The sequence below is a fragment of the Cherax quadricarinatus genome, chromosome 76, assembly GCF_038502225.1.
Source record: "Cherax quadricarinatus isolate ZL_2023a chromosome 76, ASM3850222v1, whole genome shotgun sequence".
NCBI classification, from domain to species: Eukaryota; Metazoa; Arthropoda; class Malacostraca; order Decapoda; family Parastacidae; genus Cherax; species Cherax quadricarinatus.
Window position 1 is genome coordinate 18,866,128 of NC_091367.1, and position 20,371 is coordinate 18,886,498.

General features: G+C 40.1%; 1 protein-coding gene across 4 annotated transcripts in view; it reads left to right on the forward strand.

Moving 5' to 3' along the window:
* Positions 1 to 4,554: 4,554 nt before the first annotated feature.
* The window catches only part of LOC128703684 (zinc finger protein 271-like), a 140,732-nt gene continuing 124,915 nt past the window's right edge, over positions 4,555 to 20,371 (forward strand). For 3 of the 4 annotated variants that reach the window (XR_011394151.1, XR_011394149.1, XM_070101341.1), the window contains exon 1: positions 4,555 to 4,686. The gene's annotated coding sequence lies outside the window, so the exon portion shown is untranslated. The remainder of the gene's footprint in view (positions 4,687 to 20,371) is intronic. The other variant, XR_011394150.1, reaches the window with a different exon arrangement.

Sequence of the window (20,371 nt, forward strand, 5' to 3'; positions counted from 1 at the left end):
TCCGTAAGTGAACACATCGGATGAGAATGTACTAGGCTGGTGTTGAAAGACTTCTGGAGCGTACCAAGGAAATTCACTTGGTTTACCATTAAGGTGCATAATATCTCCGATGGGACATGCCAGCCCAAAATCTATTATACTTATTTTAGGGTTTTTAAGTGGACCTTCGACCATGATGTTATCGTTTTTCAAATCATTATGAACATAGCCTGCCTCATGGATCTCAGCTAATTTGTATCCAATCTGTAGTCCGACATTAACGAGGTCAGGGCTAGACTGTTGTAAAACATCCTCGAGACGCTGCTGGCCTTTGTAAGACAAAAGCATGACAGGAGGATTTTGAGCGATGCCGTAGACCAGAGGGGCGCCTCCTTTGCCATTTAATTCCCAAAGAACGGCAGCTTCCCTGTCAAAACTCCCCTTACATTGAAGAGATTTTGCTCGCTTAAGAGCGGCTGGCTTCCCCAGCCAATTCACCAAGGCAACTTCTCCGTATGTTCCAGAACCAAGGACTTGGAGCTTGTTCTCCCAGAGAGCGTCGATAACGTTATGAGTCAGGACTTCCATTGTGGTGGTAAACAAAATGCTTTACAAATCACTGAAGGAACTTAACTCACCAACGATTTTCAAAGAAGAAACAACTGATTTCACTCAAGAGAGTGAAAGTTGTAAATGTAGTGACGATGGAATTAAATTATGGTAGGTGTGATTATTGTATTATAATGAATATTATAAGTATAATTTAATATAATTACTAATAAATACGAATAGTGATTACTGTACCGAAGACATCTGTTAAGTGAGGGAGTAGTTAATATAGTCACGATAATAATGATAGTGAGGATAATGATATAATAGTGAGGATGCTAGTGAGGATAATGGTACTTAGAATAATGTGAGTGAGAATAATGATAGTGAGAATAATGATAATAATAATGTGGATTACGATAGTGAGAATGATGTTGAGAATATTGATAGTTAGGATAATGATAGTGAGGATGATAATAGAGGATAATGATAGTGAGGCTAATAGTAAGGATAAAAATAGTGAGGATAACAGAGAATATAGTGATAGTGAGGCTGAAAGTAAGAATAATAATAGTGAGGATAATGATAGTGATAATACTGATAGAGTTTACCTGGAGTTTACCTGGAGAGAGATGATAATAGTGATAATGTAAGTGAAGATAATGATAGGAAAATGACAATGATAATACTTGTAGGATAATGATAGTAATGATAATAATAGCGAGGATAATGATGGTGACTATAATGATGGTGAGGAGACAGTAGAAACAAAGAGTGTAGCATATAATGCCTGGACAGGAAGGCTAATTACATTAAATTTGGAAGGTATTTTAACAAAATTTATGAAGTGATACACACAAGAGTTTTATAAAAGGAGTAAAAATTCTGAATACTGAGTGTATTTGTGTTTTTAAATAGTGGAGGAGTGTCTAGGACGTGAATGGACGATTATGACTTTTTAGGTGATTAGTCGTGAATGATCCTTATCCAAATACGCCATAACTGAGTAATAGTTTCATTATTGAGTAGTACAATGTGCATAGCAATAGTAGAGGTTCAACTCGTATTATGTTTGAGTGTGCCTACTGTTTTTTTAAATATTCTGAATGTACGGACTAAATAATGAAATTTTCTTTGGCTTTCAAAGTGTGTAGATTACCAAGAAATTTCACCTTACCTTGTCTTTAAGTTTATTATTTATCTTTATGCTTAGTGGAATACGTTTAACTTTGTTCTCAGATTTGTGTAGAATGTCTTATATACCGTGAGTGCAAGTGTGTAGAATGTCTTATATACCGTGAGTGTGTGTAGAATGTCTTATATACCGTGAGTGCAAGTGTGTAGAATGTCTTATATACCGTGAGTGTGTGTAGAATGTCTTATATACCGTGAGTGCAAGTGTGTAGAATGTCTTACCTACAGTGAGTGCAAGTGTGTAGAATGTCTTACCTACAGTGAGTGTGAGTGTGTAGAATGTCTTACCTACCATGAGTGGGAGTGTGTAGAATGTCTTACCTACCATGAGTGGGAGTGTGTAGAATGTCTTACCTACCGAGTGTGAGTGTGTAGAATGTCTGGCACTGGACAAGCACCTAAAGTCGGTACCTGACCAGCCGGGCTGTGGCTCGTACGTTGGTTTGCGTGCAGCCAGCAGTAACAGCCTGGTTGATCAGGCTCTGATCCACCAGGAGGCCTGGTCACAGACCTGGCCGCGGGGGCGTTGACCCCCGGAACTCTCTCCAGGTAAACTCCAGGTACCGTGAGTGTGTGTAGAATGTCTTACCTACCGTGAGTGTGTGTAGAATGTCTTACCTACCGTGAGTGTGTGTAGAATGTCTTACCTACCGTGAGTGTGTGTAGAATGTCTTACCTACCGTGAGTGTGTGTAGAATGTTTTACCTACCGTGAGCATGAGTGTGTAGAATGTCTTACCTACCGTGAGTGTGTGTAGAATGTCTTACCTACAGTGTGTGTAGAAAGTCTTACCTACCGTGAGTGTGAGTAGAATGTCTTAACTACCGTGAGTGTGAGTGTGTAGAATGTCTTACCTACCGTGAGTGTGTGTAGAATGTCTTACCTACAGTGTGTGTAGAAAGTCTTACCTACCGTGAGTGTGAGTGTGTAGAATGTCTTACCTACCGTGAGCATGAGTGTGTAGAATGTTTTACCTACCGTGAGCATGAGTGTGTAGAATGTCTTACCTACCGTGAGCATGAGTGTGTAGAATGTCTTACCTACCGTGAGCATGAGTGTGTAGAATGTTTTACCTACCGTGAGCATGAGTGTGTAGAATGTCTTACCTACCGTGAGTGTGAGTGTGTAGAATGTCTTACCTGCCGTGAGTGTGAGTGTGTAGAATGTCTTACCTACAGTGTGTGTAGAAAGTCTTACCTACCGTGAGTGTGAGTGTGTAGAATGTCTTACCTACAGTGTGTGTAGAATGTCTTACCTGCCGTGAGTGTGTAGAATGTCTTACCTACAGTGTGTGTAGAATGTCTTACCTTCCGTGAGTGTGTGTAGAATGTCTTACCTACCGTGAGTGTGTGTAGAATGTCTTACCTACCGTGAGTATCAGTGTGTAGAATGTCTTACCTACCGTGAGTGTGAGTGTGTAGAATGTCTTACCTACCGTGAGTGTGAGTGTGTAGAATGTCTTACCTACCGTGAGTGTGAGTGTGTAGAATGTCTTACCTACCGTGAGTGTGAGTGTGTAGAATGTCTTACCTACCGTGAGTGTGAGTGTGTAGAATGTCTTACCTACCGTGAGTGTGTGTGTAGAATGTCTTACCTACCGTGAGTGTGAGCGTGTAGAATGTCTTACCTACCGTGAGTGTGAGTGTGTAGAATGTCTTACCTACCGTGAGTGTGAGCGTGTAGAATGTCTTACCTACCGTGAGTGTGAGCGTGTAGAATGTCTTACCTACCGTGAGTGTGAGCGTGTAGAATGTCTTACCTACCGTGAGTGTGAGCGTGTAGAATGTCTTACCTACCGTGAGTGTGAGCGTGTAGAATGTCTTATCTACCGTGAGTGTGAGCGTGTAGAATGTCTTACCTACCGTGAGTGTGAGCGTGTAGAATGTCTTACCTACCGTGAGTGTGAGCGTGTAGAATGTCTTATCTACCGTGAGTGTGAGCGTGTAGAATGTCTTACCTACCGTGAGTGTGAGCGTGTAGAATGTCTTACCTACCGTGAGTGTGAGCGTGTAGAATGTCTTATCTACCGTGAGTGTGAGCGTGTAGAATGTCTTACCTACCGTGAGTGTGAGCGTGTAGAATGTCTTACCTACCGTGAGTGTGAGCGTGTAGAATGTCTTACCTACCGTGAGTGTGAGCGTGTAGAATGTCTTATCTACCGTGAGTGTGAGCGTGTAGAATGTCTTACCTACCGTGAGTGTGAGCGTGTAGAATGTCTTACCTACCGTGAGTGTGAGCGTGTAGAATGTCTTACCCACACTGAGTGTGAGTGTGTAGAATGTCTTACCCACACTGAGTGTGAGTGTTGTCATCCAGGTGAACATCTTTACCAGCTCTTCGTTAACTCCCCTCAAGGAAGGTTCCTTGACGCTGGTGAGGGGCTCTTGATCTAGGGAATTGAATCTGTGCTCCAGTTCCCTGAATTAAGCCTAAATACCTTCCACCCCCCAACCCAAAGAAGCTAGATTTTTTTTAGATTTTGCCACCGAAGTGGCTAGTTTATTGTGCACCCCATATCCATCCTGTGGACGGTAGCGCGAGAGCATATGGATACACAAAAGGCCTAGGAACTAGGCCCCAAAGGGTTAACAGGAATACATATGGATTTATATCTACATATCTATAGTTCACTTATCTGTTACAAGCAAATTTAGGAAATTTGCTTAGTATATCTGGTATCTTATTTTCATTAATAAGATATCTTGACATGTCACATAGGTTATTATACTGTCTGCATGTGACGCAAGGTGATTATTATTATTATAATCAAACAAGAAGCGCAAAGCCACAAAGGCTATACAGCTGACGCAAGGTGAGCGTCACATGTCATCGCGGCGGCCATCTTGGTTCACAAACATCAACAACAACAAACCTGTCAAGAGTTACCAGCGATACCGCACACAGTTATTTCTATTATATGAGGATTATTTTTGATAATATGGCGTGAAAAATGCGACACAGGAGGTGAGTAGGAACCCCAGAACACAACTGTTAAGAGAAATATTATGAAAGACTCCAGGGAAGTAGAGATGTGTGAAGGTATTGACGAGGTTGTTAGTGGAAGACTGAAGGACGGTTCCTTGATAAGATAAGATAAGATAAGATTTCGTTCGGATTTTTAACCCCGGAGGGTTAGCCACCCAGGATAACCCAAGAAAGTCAGTGCGTCATCGAGGACTGTCTAACTTATTTCCATTGGGGTCCTTAATCTTGTCCCCCAGGATGCGACCCACACCAGTCGACTAACACCCAGGTACCTATTTGCTGCTAGGTGAACAGGACAACAGGTGTAAGGAAACGTGTCGAAATGTTTCCACCCGCCGGGAATCGAACCCGGGCCCTCCGTGTGTGAAGCGGGAGCTTTAGCCACCAGGCCACCGGGCCGGTGAAGGGCTCTTGATCCAAGATTGTTCAGCTGGTATCTCCTACCTCGGATCACACCTGATGTGGGAAGCTTTTTTTTTTGAGGTTGGCAAAGTTTTCGCCTCTCACACACTGAGTGTCCGTGGTTCAATCCCCGGCACGAGTGGAAGTGTTTAGCATGTTTTCTTACACCTGATGTCACTGTTTACCTAGCAGTAAGTAGGTACCTGATGTCACTGTTTACCTAGCAGTAAGTAGGTACCTGATGTCACTGTTTACCTAGCAGTAAGTAGGTACCTGATGTCACTGTTTACCTAGCAGTAAGTAGGTACCTGATGTCACTGTTTACCTAGCAGTAAGTAGGTACCTGATGTCATTGTTTACCTAGCAGTAAGTAGGTACCTGATGTCACTGTTTACCTAGCAGTAAGTAGGTACCTGCTGTTACTGTTTACCTAGCAGTAAGTAGGTACCTGATGTCACTGTTTACCTAGCAGTAAGTAGGTACCTGATGTCACTGTTTACCTAGCAGTAAGTAGGTACCTGATGTCACTGTTTACCTAGCAGTAAGTAGGTACCTGATGTCACTGTTTACCTAGCAGTAAGTAGGTACCTGATGTCACTGTTTACCTAGCAGTAAGTAGGTACCTGCTGTTACTGTTTACCTAGCAGTAAGTAGGTACCTGATGTCACTGTTTACCTAGCAGTAAGTAGGTACCTGATGTCACTGTTTACCTAGCAGTAAGTAGGTACCTGCTGTCACTGTTTACCTAGCGGTAAGTAGGTACCTACTGTCACTGTTTACCTAGCAGTAAGAAGGTACCTGCTGTCACTGTTTACCTAGAAGTAAGTAGGTACCTGCTGTCACTGTTTACCTAGCGGTAAGTAGGTACCTGCTGTCACTGTTTACCTAGCAGTAAGTAGGTACCTGCTGTCACTGTTTACCTAGCAGTAAGTAGGTACCTGCTGTCACTGTTTACCTAGCAGTAAGAAGGTACCTGCTGTCACTGTTTACCTAGAAGTAAGTAGGTACCTGATGTCACTTTACCTAGCAGTAAGTAGGTACCTGCTGTCACTGTTTACCTAGCAGTAAGTAGGTACCTGCTGTCACTGTTTACCTAGCAGTAAGTAGGTACCTGCTGTCACTGTTTACCTAGAAGTAAGTAGGTACCTGCTGTCACTTTACCTAGCAGTGAGTAGGTACCTGCTGTCACTGTTTACCTAGCAGTAAGTAGGTACCTGTCACTTTACCTAGCAGTAGGTAGGTACCTGATGTCACTGTTTACCTAGCAGTAAGTAGGTACCTGCTGTCACTGTTTACCTAGCAGTAAGTAGGTACCTGTCACTGTTTACCTAGCAGTAAGTAGGTACCTGATGTCACTTTACCTAGCAGTAAGTAGGTACCTGCTGTCACTGTTTACCTAGCAGTAAGCAGGTACTTGCTGTCACTGTTTACCTAGCAGTAAGCAGGTACCTGCTGTCACTGTTTACCTAGCAGTAAGTAGGTGCCTGCTGTCACTGTTTATCTAGCAGTAAGTAGGTACATGCTGTCACTGTTCACCTAGCAGTAAGTCGGTACCTGCTGTCACTGTTTACCTAGCAGTAAGTAGGTACCTGCTGTCACTGTTTACCTAGCAGTAAGTAGGTACCTGCTGTCACTGTTCACCTAGCAGTAAGTAGGTGCCTGCTGTCACTGTTCACCTAGCAGTAAGTAGGTACCTGCTGTCACTGTTTACCTAGCAGTAAGTAGGTTCCTGCTGTCACTGTTCACCTAGCAGTAAGTAGGTACCTGATGTCGCTTCACCTACCAGTAAGTAGGTACCTGCTGTCACTGTTCACCTAGCAGTAAGTAGGTACCTGTTGTCACTTCACCTAGCAGTAAGTAGGTACCTACTGTCACTTCACCTAGCAGTAAGTAGGTACCTGATGCCACTTCAACTAAAAGTAGGTACCTGCTGTTACTGTTTACCTAGCAGTAAGTAGGTACCTGTTGTCACTGTTTACCTAGCAGTAAGTAGGTACCTGTTGTCACTTCAACTATCAGTAAGTAGGTACCTGCTGTTACTGTTCTATCAGTAGTAGGTACCTGATGTCACTTCAACTAGCAGTAAGTAGGTACCTGCTGTTACTGTTTACCTAGCAGTAAGTAGGTACTTGCTGTCACTGTTCACCTAGAAGTAGCTACCTACTGTTACTGTTTACCTAGCAGTAAGTAGGTACCTTCTGTTACTGTTTACCTAGCAGTAAGTAGGTACATGCTGTCACTGTTCACCTAGCAGTAAGTAGGTACATGCTGTCACTGTTCACCTAGCAGTAAGTATGTACCTGCTGTTACTGTTCTAGCAGTAAGTAGGTACCTGATATCACTTCAATTGGAAGTAGGTACCTGCTGTTACTGTTTACCTAGCAGTAAGTAGGTACTTGCTGTCACTGTTCACCTAGAAGTAAGTAGCTACCTGGTGTTACTGTTTACCTATCAGTAAGTAGGTATCTGCTGTCACTGTTCACCTAGCATTAAGTAGGTACCTGCTGTTACTGTTCGAGCAGTAATTAGGTACCAGCTGTCACTGTTCACCTAGCAGTAAGTAGGTACCTGATGTCACTGTTCACCTAGCAGTACATAGGTACCTGCTGACACTGATCACTTAGCAGTTATTAGGTACCTTCTGTCACTTTTCACCTAGCAGTAAGTAGGTACCTGCTGTCATTGTTCGCCTAGCATGCCTAGCAGTAAGTAGGTACCTGCTAACACTTCATCTAGCAGTAAGTAGGTACCTTCTGTCACTGTTCACCTAGCAGTAAGTAGGTACCCACTGTCACTGTTCTCCTATCAGTAAGTAGGCACCTGCTGTCACTGTTTTCCTATCAGTAAGTAGGTACCTGTTGTCACTGTTTGTCTAGCAGTAAGTAGGTACCTGCTGTCACTGTTCACCTACCAGTAAGTGGGTACCTGCTATCACATCTCCTAGCAGTAAGCAGGTACCTGCAGTCACTGTTCACCTAGCAGTAAGTAGGTACCTGTTGTCACAATTCACCTAGCAGTAAGTAGGTGCAGTACCTGCTGTCACTGTTCATCTAGTAGTAAGTAGGTACCTGGGTTAGTGACCTTTCACCTGCTGTCATTCTTCACCTAGCAGTAAATAGGTTCCTGGGTGTTAGATGACTGATGTGGGTTGCATCCTATGGGACTAGAGTTAAGAACCACAATGAAAGTAAGACAGACAGTCCCCTATGACACACTGCCTTTCTTGGGTTATCCCGAGCTCTGGGTTAAAAATCCGAACATATTTTATCTTGTTGTTTGTGGAAGACTGCACAGGGAGGTTCCTTGAATCTGGTGAAGGGCTCTTGATTCAAGAATGTAGAGCTGCCTTTACCTACTTTGGACCAAGCCTGATTTCCCATCATCTCTCTTATTTCCCAGGCATTGAATAGCCCTTAAAGGTTTACAGCTTCTGTGTTGGTCTCTAAGTTTAATAATTCAAGAGATGTTTCTTGATGCTTGTGATGGTCTATTGATCCACAGAATTGGAACTTTTGTCCATTGGATAAAACCTGATTGCCTTTAATTTCCGATGCACTGAATGATCCCTCCCCTCCTCCCTCCCTCCCTCCTCCTTAGGTTTAGCACTTCCACATGATTAAAATAATAATAATAATAATAATAATAATAATAATAATAATAATATTGTCGTTATGTACATATTCCAAGGACAGAAGTCTGTTAACCTTCTGTATTATAAATAACCATGTTGTAATAATGGTAGAATTACTGACAATATGTTGGGTAAAAGGACACATGCAACTAATGAACTATTTTATTGCTGCAATGTTTTGCTCTCCTAGAGCAAAACATTTTAGCAATAAAATGTCATACTAGTTGCACATGTGTCCTTTTAGGTAACATAAATAATCATCTTATCTGTTGCATGGGTAAAACAGTTATTTGTTGTGGAATTCAGTTGATAATCCTTTATCCAAAATGCTTGGGACTGGTTTTTGAATTTGTTCGGATTTTGGAATATTTGCATACAGTCCAGCCTCGACTTATGAGTGCCCCAACATACGAGTTTTTGAGATATGAGCCGTCTCTTGGTCGATTTTTTGCTCTGAGTTACGAGCCAAAATCCAAGTTACGAGTGAGCTTCCCCCTCAACCCACAACCTACACACCTCACACCTCGCTTGTGCTTATCTATGTTTTCATGCTTTAATTCCATGGACATCATACCCTTTTTCCTCTCAGCACTGTTCTTTGCATTTACTTTCTTAGGACCCATGATTAGAAAAAAGAAATTTTGGAAAATAACTACAAAATGCAAGCAAAGCATGAGAGAAATTCTTCCACTGCTCAGTGGATGTTTTGGCATTCACTGCGCCACGTAGTGGCAGGGTTCTGAAGCTCCTCATTATTATTATTATTATTATTATTATTATTATTATTATTATTATTATTATTATTATTATTATTATTATTACTAATTTAGGGAAATGGAGCACAGATCCAATTCCCTAGATCAAGAGCCCCTTACCAGTGTTAAGGTTCCTTGATGCTGGTGAGGGGCTCTTGATCTAGAGAATTGGTTCTATGCTCCAGTTCCCTAAATTAATAATAATAATAATAATAATAATAATAATAATAATAATAATAATAATAATCCTACTAATGATAATAATTATAATACAGTAGGGCCCCACTTATTCGGCAGGTTAGGTTCCAGGCTACTGCCGGAAAGCAGGCTTCGCCGGAAAGCAGAACTCCATTTTTGCCATTTATAAATGCATATAAATGCCAGATAACAAATTTACGCTAACATATATTAAGTTAGCAGTAGAACTAGGCATTAAAAAGTAAAATACATACACAGTACACTCATTATTTACCTCAAAATATTTTTTTTTTTTTTTTTATTATTATCACACCGGCCGATTCCCACCAAGGCAGGGTGGCCCGAAAAAGAAAAACTTTCACCATCATTCACTCCATCACTGTCTTGCCAGAAGGGTGCTTTACACTACAGTTTTTAAACTGCAACATTAACACCCCTCCTTCAGAGTGCAGGCACTGTACTTCCCATCTCCAGGACTCAAGTCCGGCCTGCCGGTTTCCCTGAATCCCTTCATAAATGTTACTTTGCTCACACTCCAACAGCACGTCAAGTATTAAAAACCATTTGTCTCCATTCACTCCTATCAAACACGCTCACGCATGCCTGCTGGAAGTCCAAGCCCCTCGCACACAAAACCTCCTTTACCCCCTCCCTCCAACCCTTCCTAGGCCGACCCCTACCCCGCCTTCCTTCCACTACAGACTGATACACTCTTGAAGTTATTCTGTTTCGCTCCATTCTCTCTACATGTCCGAACCACCTCAACAACCCTTCCTCAGCCCTCTGGACAACAGTTTTGGTAATCCCGCACCTCCTCCTAACTTCCAAACTACGAATTCTCTGCATTATATTCACACCACACATTGCCCTCAGACATGACATCTCCACTGCCTCCAGCCTTCTCCTCGCTGCAACATTCATCACCCACGCTTCACACCCATATAAGAGCGTTGGTAAAACTATACTCTCATACATTCCCCTCTTTGCCTCCAAGGACAAAGTTCTTTGTCTCCACAGACTCCTAAGTGCACCACTCACTCTTTTTCCCTCATCAATTCTATGATTCACCTCATCTTTCATAGACCCATCCGCTGACACGTCCACTCCCAAATATCTGAATACGTTCACCTCCTCCATACTCTCTCCCTCCAATCTGATATTCAATCTTTCATCACCTAATCTTTTTGTTATCCTCATAACCTTACTCTTTCCTGTATTCACCTTTAATTTTCTTCTTTTGCACACCCTACCAAATTCATCCACCAATCTCTGCAACTTCTCTTCAGAATCTCCCAAGAGCACAGTGTCATCAGCAAAGAGCAGCTGTGACAACTCCCACTTTGTGTGTGATTCTTTATCTTTTAACTCCACGCCTCTTGCCAAGACCCTCGCATTTACTTCTCTTACAACCCCATCTATAAATATATTAAACAACCACGGTGACATCACACATCCTTGTCTAAGGCCTACTTTTACTGGGAAAAAATTTCCCTCCTTCCTACATACTCTAACTTGAGCCTCACTATCCTCGTAAAAACTCTTCACTGCTTTCAGTAACCTACCTCCTACACCATACACTTGCAACATCTGCCACATTGCCCCCCTATCCACCCTGTCATACGCCTTTTCCAAATCCATAAATGCCACAAAGACCTCTTTAGCCTTATCTAAATACTGTTCACTTATATGTTTCACTGTAAACACCTGGTCCACACACCCCCTACCTTTCCTAAAGCCTCCTTGTTCATCTGCTATCCTATTCTCCGTCTTACTCTTAATTCTTTCAATTATAACTCTACCATACACTTTACCAGGTACACTCAACAGACTTATCCCCCTATAATTTTTGCACTCTCTTTTATCCCCTTTGCCTTTATACAAAGGAACTATGCATGCTCTCTGCCAATCCCTAGGTACCTTACCCTCTTCCATACATTTATTAAATAATTGCACCAACCACTCCAAAACTATATCCCCACCTGCTTTTAACATTTCTATCTTTATCCCATCAATCCCGGCTGCCTTACCCCCTTTCATTTTACCTACTGCCTCACGAACTTCCCCCACACTCACAACTGGCTCTTCCTCACTCCTACAAGATGTTATTCCTCCTTGCCCTATACACGAAATCACAGCTTCCCTATCTTCATCAACATTTAACAATTCCTCAAAATATTCCTTCCATCTTCCCAATACCTCTAACTCTCCATTTAATAACTCTCCTCTCCTATTTTTAACTGACAAATCAATTTGTTCTCTAGGCTTTCTTAACTTGTTAATCTCACTCCAAAACTTTTTCTTATTTTCAACAAAATTTGTTGATAACATCTCACCCACTCTCTCATTTGCTCTCTTTTTACATTGCTTCACCACTCTCTTAACCTCTCTCTTTTTCTCCATATACTCTTCCCTCCTTGCATCACTTCTACTTTGTAAAAACTTCTCATATGCTAACTTTTTCTCCCTTACTACTCTCTTTACATCATCATTCCACCAATCGCTCCTCTTCCCTCCTGCACCCACTTTCCTGTAACCACAAACTTCTGCTGAACACTCTAACACTACATTTTTAAACCTACCCCATACCTCTTCGACCCCATTGCCTATGCTCTCATTAGCCCATCTATCCTCCAATAGCTGTTTATATCTTACCCTAACTGCCTCCTCTTTTAGTTTATAAACCTTCACCTCTCTCTTCCCTGATGCTTCTATTCTCCTTGTATCCCATCTACCTTTTACTCTCAGTGTAGCTACAACTAGAAAGTGATCTGATATATCTGTGGCCCCTCTATAAACATGTACATCCTGAAGTCTACTCAACAGTCTTTTATCTACCAATACATAATCCAACAAACTACTGTCATTTCGCCCTACATCATATCGTGTATACTTATTTATCCTCTTTTTCTTAAAATATGTATTACCTATAACTAAACCCCTTTCTATACAAAGTTCAATCAAAGGGCTCCCATTATCATTTACACCTGGCACCCCAAACTTACCTACCACACCCTCTCTAAAAGTTTCTCCTACTTTAGCATTCAAGTCCCCTACCACAATTACTCTCTCACTTGGTTCAAAGGCTCCTATACATTCACTTAACATCTCCCAAAATCTCTCTCTCTCCTCTGCATTCCTCTCTTCTCCAGGTGCATACACGCTTATTATGACCCACTTCTCGCATCCAACCTTTACTTTAATCCACATAATTCTTGAATTTACACATTCATATTCTCTTTTCTCCTTCCATAACTGATCATTTAACATTACTGCTACCCCTTCCTTTGCTCTAACTCTCTCAGATACTCCAGATTTAATCCCATTTATTTCCCCCCACTGAAACTCTCCTACCCCCTTCAGCTTTGTTTCGCTTAGGGCCAGGACATCCAACTTCTTTTCATTCATAACATCAGCAATCATCTGTTTCTTGTCATCCGCACTACATCCACGCACATTTAAGCAACCCAGTTTTATAAAGTTTTTCTTCTTCTCTTTTTTAGTAATTGTATACAGGAGAAGGGGTTACTAGCCCATTGCTCCCGGCAAATATATGTAGTCTTAATGTAGGGTAAAAGTTGAGTAATATTTACTAAGAAGTCAGGTGTGGTAGCCCTCCTGGCCACCCCACCCACACATACTGTACTACGATGCTTAATGCTCCCTAGAGCGATAAAATGAATATGCAGTACACACATTATTTCCCTTAAAATATTTGTAGTCTTAATGGTCTTAATATAGGGTGATAGGTGAAAAGTATTTATTTGTAGAAAGTTGTGTAGGAGGTATGGCATTATGCCTGGTCACTGGCACTTCTACCTAATATGACATTAAGCTCCCTAGAGCGATAAAATACAGTCATTAGTACACTCATTAATTACCTTAAAATATTTGTAGTCTTAATGTAGGGTGAGAGGTGAGTTTTATTTGTATACAGTCAGGTTAGGAAGTATGGGTAGCCAGGAAAAGCAGCCCTCACCACCCCACCCACACATAATGTAAACAATCCAGACGAATGCGTCTGGTTTTAGTCACTTTACATTGTGTACAAGTTGTCTACACGTTGATACAGTAGAATAAATAAAGAGAAACACTCCCATTCTCATGTAATTGACACCCTGAGTGAAGGCATACAAAAGGAATAATTTTCTAGTTACCCCCAGTAATATTACAGTGTACACATTGTCTCTGATGTTAGACTACAAGTTGCCTGGCTACCACAAGTCCTACAAGTTTCCTGATCACTACAAGTCCTACAAGTTTCCTGATCACTACAAGTCCTACAAGTTTCCTGATCACTACAGGTCCTACAAGTTGCCTGGCTACCACAAGCCCTACAAGTTGCCTGACCACTACAAGTCCTACAAGTTGCCTGGCTACCACAAGTCCTACAAGTTGCCTGGCTACCACAAGTCCTACAAGTTGCCTGGCTACCACAGGTCCTACAAGTCACCTGGCTACCACATCTCATGTTTATGTTAATTTATTCTACTGTGGGGTGTATCTAGATGGATTAAGCTAAATGTCTATATTAACATTTTATACGATATTTAATGCTCCTTAGTGATTATTATTGTGTTATTTTCATTATTAATATGGCATCTTCAAGACTAATAAGACACTCTTAGTGATCTTAATGTGTACCTGCATGCCAGCACAGTGTGTAATTTTACTTAGGTACAGGTACACATAAGTATCAGTTATAATAATAATAATGTAGGTATGTAGTCCACCTGAGCTAGATACCTACACTTACCTACATAGCTACATGATATTTAATGTGGCCCAGAGCCATATTATTACCATCGACATACCATGTTCACTGAGTTTAATTTTTTATAACAACTACCTTTAGATGCCATCATGAACAAAGGGAGAAGTACATGTAATGAATAATTCATGCCGAGAATTGTAAACAAAAGTATATTATGTATTAAGGGGAGTGACGTAATGTTTTCCCTCCGCCTGGCTACCACACCTCCGTAGTACATAAGCATAATATGTTTATATGTTATGTAGCGTGTTCCTTATATAATTTTGAAAAAAAATGTAATAGATGGGTTAATGACAATGTCTATGTTAACCCTTAAACTGTCCTAACGTAGATCTACGTTTTTTCAACATTTGAAAGTATGTAAAAAAAGTAGATTTTTTTTTTTTTTTTTTTTACATTTGAAAACGTGTAAAAAAACTTTGATCTACGTCTTTTTTTGTTATACGTATGTTATACAAATGATGTCATTTTCCAATAAATGTCCAAGTAGCCATTCTAATATGCAGTCATGAATGGGTTGACATTATTTATACAATTACATGTATTACAATATTGCAGTAGTCTGCATAACAGTAAATCTTCTATTTTTTGTTTGAATAAAAATTCAAAACAGAAAATAAGAGTAATATCAGAGGGGCCTGGAGACATGACTGATGAACAAAGAAAATGTTATTTTAGAGCCAGGAATATCTGCATTGTTCATTCTGGACCCTATTTTGAAATTGTCATATTTTTTAATTTTCATGAAATTGGCCAAATTGCAAATTTCTGACCACGTTGTTGGGTAGTTGAAATTGGTAAATGGGCAGTTTCTTGTACTCAATAGAAAAAATGGAGTTCTAAAGAAATAGCAATGAATTTGGTCGACTGGAACAATGGAATTAGCTGAAAATAGGGATCAAAATGGGCGAAATCACCAATTCGTAAATATCGCTGAGGTTGCTAACTTCGCGAGAGCACAATTCTGTCAGTTTTCCATCAAATTTTGTTCTTTTGGTGTCATTACAATCAGGAAAAGATTCTCTATCACAGGAATTTTTTTTTTTTTGGGTGGGGGGAAGGGGGGAAATTTTGCAACACCAGGAGACACCTCAGGATTTGGGGTTGCGACAGTCAAGGGGTCAAGGAGTTAAATTTAAGAAATGAAACATTCTCCCAAGTTGAAACTATGTATTTGTAAACAGGGTTATGTCACAAAATAGTAATCAAACTTTCACCCTTATATCTTTATTATTATGCAAGCCAGAGAAGCTAAACTTTCACGTTTTTGTTTTTTGAATTAGTTTTTGTATTTTTGCCCAACTTTGAGACTCTGTCAGCATATGAATATAAAAAAATGTAAATCCATATTAGTTTCATTGGATTAAGCATAAAATATTGTGTAAGACAACAAAACAAAACAAAAAAGACATCAAGATTATGAAATTACGTACATACAATTATGGGGTACAGTGCAAAGAGAGCCACTATCATGCTTAGGCATTATGGGCAGACTTAATTTAATGGCTTACATACTACTTAATACTAAAGAAATTGATCATTGTTTGTTTGAGTTATACATCTTCTTTGTTTATAGCAGACAGAAGTTTTACTCTAATTACAGTAGTTTCAGTAATGGATATTGAAATTAAATTATGGGAATGTATCATTGTGAGTTGTTGAACGTAGTTTACAGTATGATAATGCTACAATTGGGTGTAAGACAGTATTGTTTTGGGTAGGTATTTATACTACAAAGTAGGATTAATAATGTATGAACATTGGGCATCTAGATACGAAGTTTTAAACCTTTCAGGGTTGAGAGGCCCTCTCCGAAACTTGTTCTCAGGGTCAAAAATTTTTCGGAAAAAAAAAAATTTCTTATGAAAAGATAGAGAATCTTTTCCCAATCATAATGACACCAAAATTATGAAATTTGATGGAAAACTTATGGAATTATGCTCTCGCGAAGTTAGTGGTCTCGACGATGTTTACGCATCGGCGATTTTGCCCACTTTGAGCCCCATTTTTGGCCAATTCCAGTGTACTAGTCGACAAAAATCATAACTATTTTGCTAGAACTCCATTTTTTCTATTGAATGAGTACAAGAAAAGACCCATTTACCGATTTCAGAAATTAGCAATTTTGCCAATTTCACACAAATTTCAAAAGATGCCAATTTCCAAATAGGGTCCAGAATAAACAAGAAAGACATTCCTGGCACTAAAATAGCATTTCCTCTGTTCATTAGTCACATCCTCAGGCCCCTCTTACATTTCTTTTGCTTTTCACTTTGAATTTTTATTCTCACAAAAAATAGATTTACTGTTATGCAGACTACTGTATTAGTGTAGAAATGGTATAAATAATATCAGCGCACTTGTGAAAGAATATTAGACTCACCAGTTGACGTGTATTGGATGCGTGGCATGATTTGTTTACTTTTGAACTTTGGCAAAAATCGAACATTTCTGCTACTTTGAGCTCAATTTCAAGGTACTTTTCATTGTGAAATCAATCAAAATCATCTCAATTTCTGTAATGTCTTCCATTCTATAAAATAAGACCAGGAAAACTAGAATACAACCATAAATACCATACGAAAATACAGTGCAAAGTCGCTGTTGTAAGCCAAAACCACGGTCAAATTTTTTTTTTCTCATTACGCACTGTGTGCTGCAGGATTTTTTTTATACTGCGCACACTGACCACATAGACCCATTCTTTCATATGTAGGACTACCAGCTTTCTCTTGCTAGAGTTGAGGGCGCTAGAATTTATGTGTACTAGTACGTCAAAAACCCTGGCGCGTAAGCCATACTAGTACGTTGGAAACCCTGAAAGGGTTAAGATTTGGATAATTTTTTGATAGAGTTAAATATTGTTAAGTATTGAGTACAGTGGTCCCTCAATTATCGTCCTTAATCCGTTCCTGGAAGTGGGACTATTATCGAAATGGACGACTTTCGAATCAATTTTCCCCATAAGAAATAATGTAAATGCAATTAATCCGTTCCTGACACCCAGAAGTATTAAACCTTTGACTGTAGCGGTCGTATATATACGTCTTAAGAGGTACCGTGTTTGACGTATATATACTCATAAATTCTAGCGGCTTCAAATCAGGCAGGAGAAAGCTGGTAGGGTCACATGTGAGAGAATGGGTCTGTGTGGCCAGTGTGCACCATATAAAAAAAATCCTGGAGCATGCAGTGCATAATGAGAAAAAAAAACTACTACCGTTTTTTTAATTAAAATGCCGACTTTGTGGTCTATTTTCGTATAATATTTATGGTTGTATTCTCATTTTCTTGGCCTCATTTGATAGAATGGAGAACATATTATAGAAATAGAGGTGATTTTGATTGATTTTGCTATAAAAAGAACCTGGAAATGGAGCTCAAATTAGGGGAAATGTTTGATTTTTGCCGATGTTCAAAAGTAAATAAATGATGTCATTGTCCAATAAATGTCCAACTAGTCATTCTAATATGCAGTCATGAATGGGTTGATGTTATTTATACAATTATTACAGTATTGCAGTAGTCTGCATAACAGTAAATCTTCTATTTTTTGTTTGAATAAAAATTCAAAATAGAAAGCAAGAGTAATATCAAAGGGGCTTGGAGACGTGACTGATGAACAAAGAAAATGTTATTTTAGAGCCAGGAATGTCTGCATTGTTCATTCTGGACCTTATTTTGAAATTGTCATATTTTTTAATTTTTATGAAACTGGCCAAATTGCAAATTTCTGACCATGTTATTGGGTAGTTGAAATCAGTAAATGGGCAGTTTCTTGTATTCAATTGATAGAAAAAATGGAGTTCTAAAGAAATAGCTATGAGTTTGGTCGACTGGAACAATGGAATTAGTCGAAAATAGGGCTCAAAGTGGGCGATATCGCCGATTTGTAAATATCGCCGAGGTCGCTAACTTTGCAAGAGCGTAATTCCGTCAGTTTTCCATCAAATTTCGTGTTTTTGGTGTCATTACAACCGGGAAAAGATTCTCTATCATTTCATAAGAATTTTTTTTTTTTTTTTTTTTTTTTTTTTTTTTTGAAATTTTGCGACACCAGGAGACACTTCAGGATTGGGGCTTGCGACAGTCAAGGGGTCTAAACAAAAATTTTTTTTACATGAAATATAGATGTAGTACATAAACAATACAGTGGCACATGATGAATTAAACATTAACAGAATAACACCTTTATTGGCGATTTTTCTTTGTGTATGGAAGACTGGAGAAGGAGAGAGATTGGATTATTTACTGTTTGAAAGGGGAATCCCCTTCCATCAACACCTCGGGTACCAATTGCTTTTCTGGGGTTACTTCTCTTCTCTGCTTCGCTCTGTTGCTGGCGTCCCTTTAAAACTTCCCTAAAATGGGCCAAGACTCCGTCACTGTACAAGTTGCCGATATGGCTTGCAACATCCTTCTCTGGGTGATGTTTCTCCATAAATCTTTCCATCCTACCCCACATTTTAAAAATCTCCTTAATTTCTGAAGAAGGCACCTTCTTCCATCTCTCTTCCTCCTCCTCTGCAGCAAGATTCTGAGCTGTGATCTGTTGTTCTTCCTGTTGAAGCTCTTGCAGCTCCTCAGTGGTTAGCTCTTCATTGTGGTCCTCCACCAACTCTTCCACATCCTCCAAACTCACATCCAACCCCATGGAACTCCCCAGTGTGACAATAGACTTAACTGACATAGGCTCATCATGGGCTGCCTCAAACCTTTCAAAATCCCTCTTGTGGACACAATCTGGCCACAATTTTCTCCAAGCAAAGTTCAAAGTCCTGGTAGTCACTCCCTCCCAAGCCTTACCTATAAGGCTTACGCAATGGAGAATACTGAAGTGTTCTTTCCAAAAATCTCGTAGGGTCAAGTGAGTGTCTGAGGTCACATTCAAGCACCTTTCAAACATTGCTTTGGTGTAGAGTTATTTAAAGTTTGAAATGACTTGCTGGTCCATGGGCTGGAGGAGAGGAGTGGTATTCGGGGGCAAGAACTTTACTGTGATGAACCCAAACTCCTTCAGAATTAGGTCATCCAAGTTTGGAGGATGAGCAGGTGCATTGTCCATTACTAGGAGGCACTTGAGATCCAATTTCTTTTCCAGGAGGTAATTCTTCACACTAGGGCCAAACACTTCATTGAACCACTCGACGAAAATGTCCCTTGTGACCCATGCCTTACTATTAGATCTCCAAAACACACACAATTTACTTTTCATAACATTGTTTTTCTTGAACACTCTGGGATTTTCAGAATGGTACACTAGTAACGGCTTCACTTTGAAATCCCCACTAGCATTAGCACAGAACATAAGCGTCAGCCTGTTTTTTATAGGCTTGTGTCCTGGCAGTGCCTTTTCTTCCTGAGTAATGTAGGTCCTCTTCGGCATTTTCTTCCAAAAGAGGCCTGTTTCATCACAATTGAACACTTGTTCAGGTTTCAGTCCTTCACTGTTTATGTACTCCTTGAATTCATGCACATATTTTTCAGCCGCTTTGTTGTCAGAACTGGCAGCCTCACCATGCCTTACCACACTGTGTATGCCAGTACGCTTCTTAAATCTCTCAAACCAGCCTTTGCTGGCCTTAAATTCACTCACATCACCACGAGTTGCAGGCAATTTCTTTACCAAATCGTCATGCAACTGCCTAGCCTTTTCACAAATAAGCGACGTCATAAGACTATCTCCTGCTAATTGTTTCTCGTTTATCCACACCAATAATAACTTCTCAGCATCTTCGAGTACTGGTGATCTCATTTTTGTCAGCATATTTACCCCCTTTGCAACAGCAGCGTCCTTGATTTCCTTTTTCTTGGCTATGATTGAAGATATGGTTGTACGGGATTTGTTATACATCCTGGCCAGTTTGCCCACACGTATGCCACTATCATATTGTTCAATGATGTTTT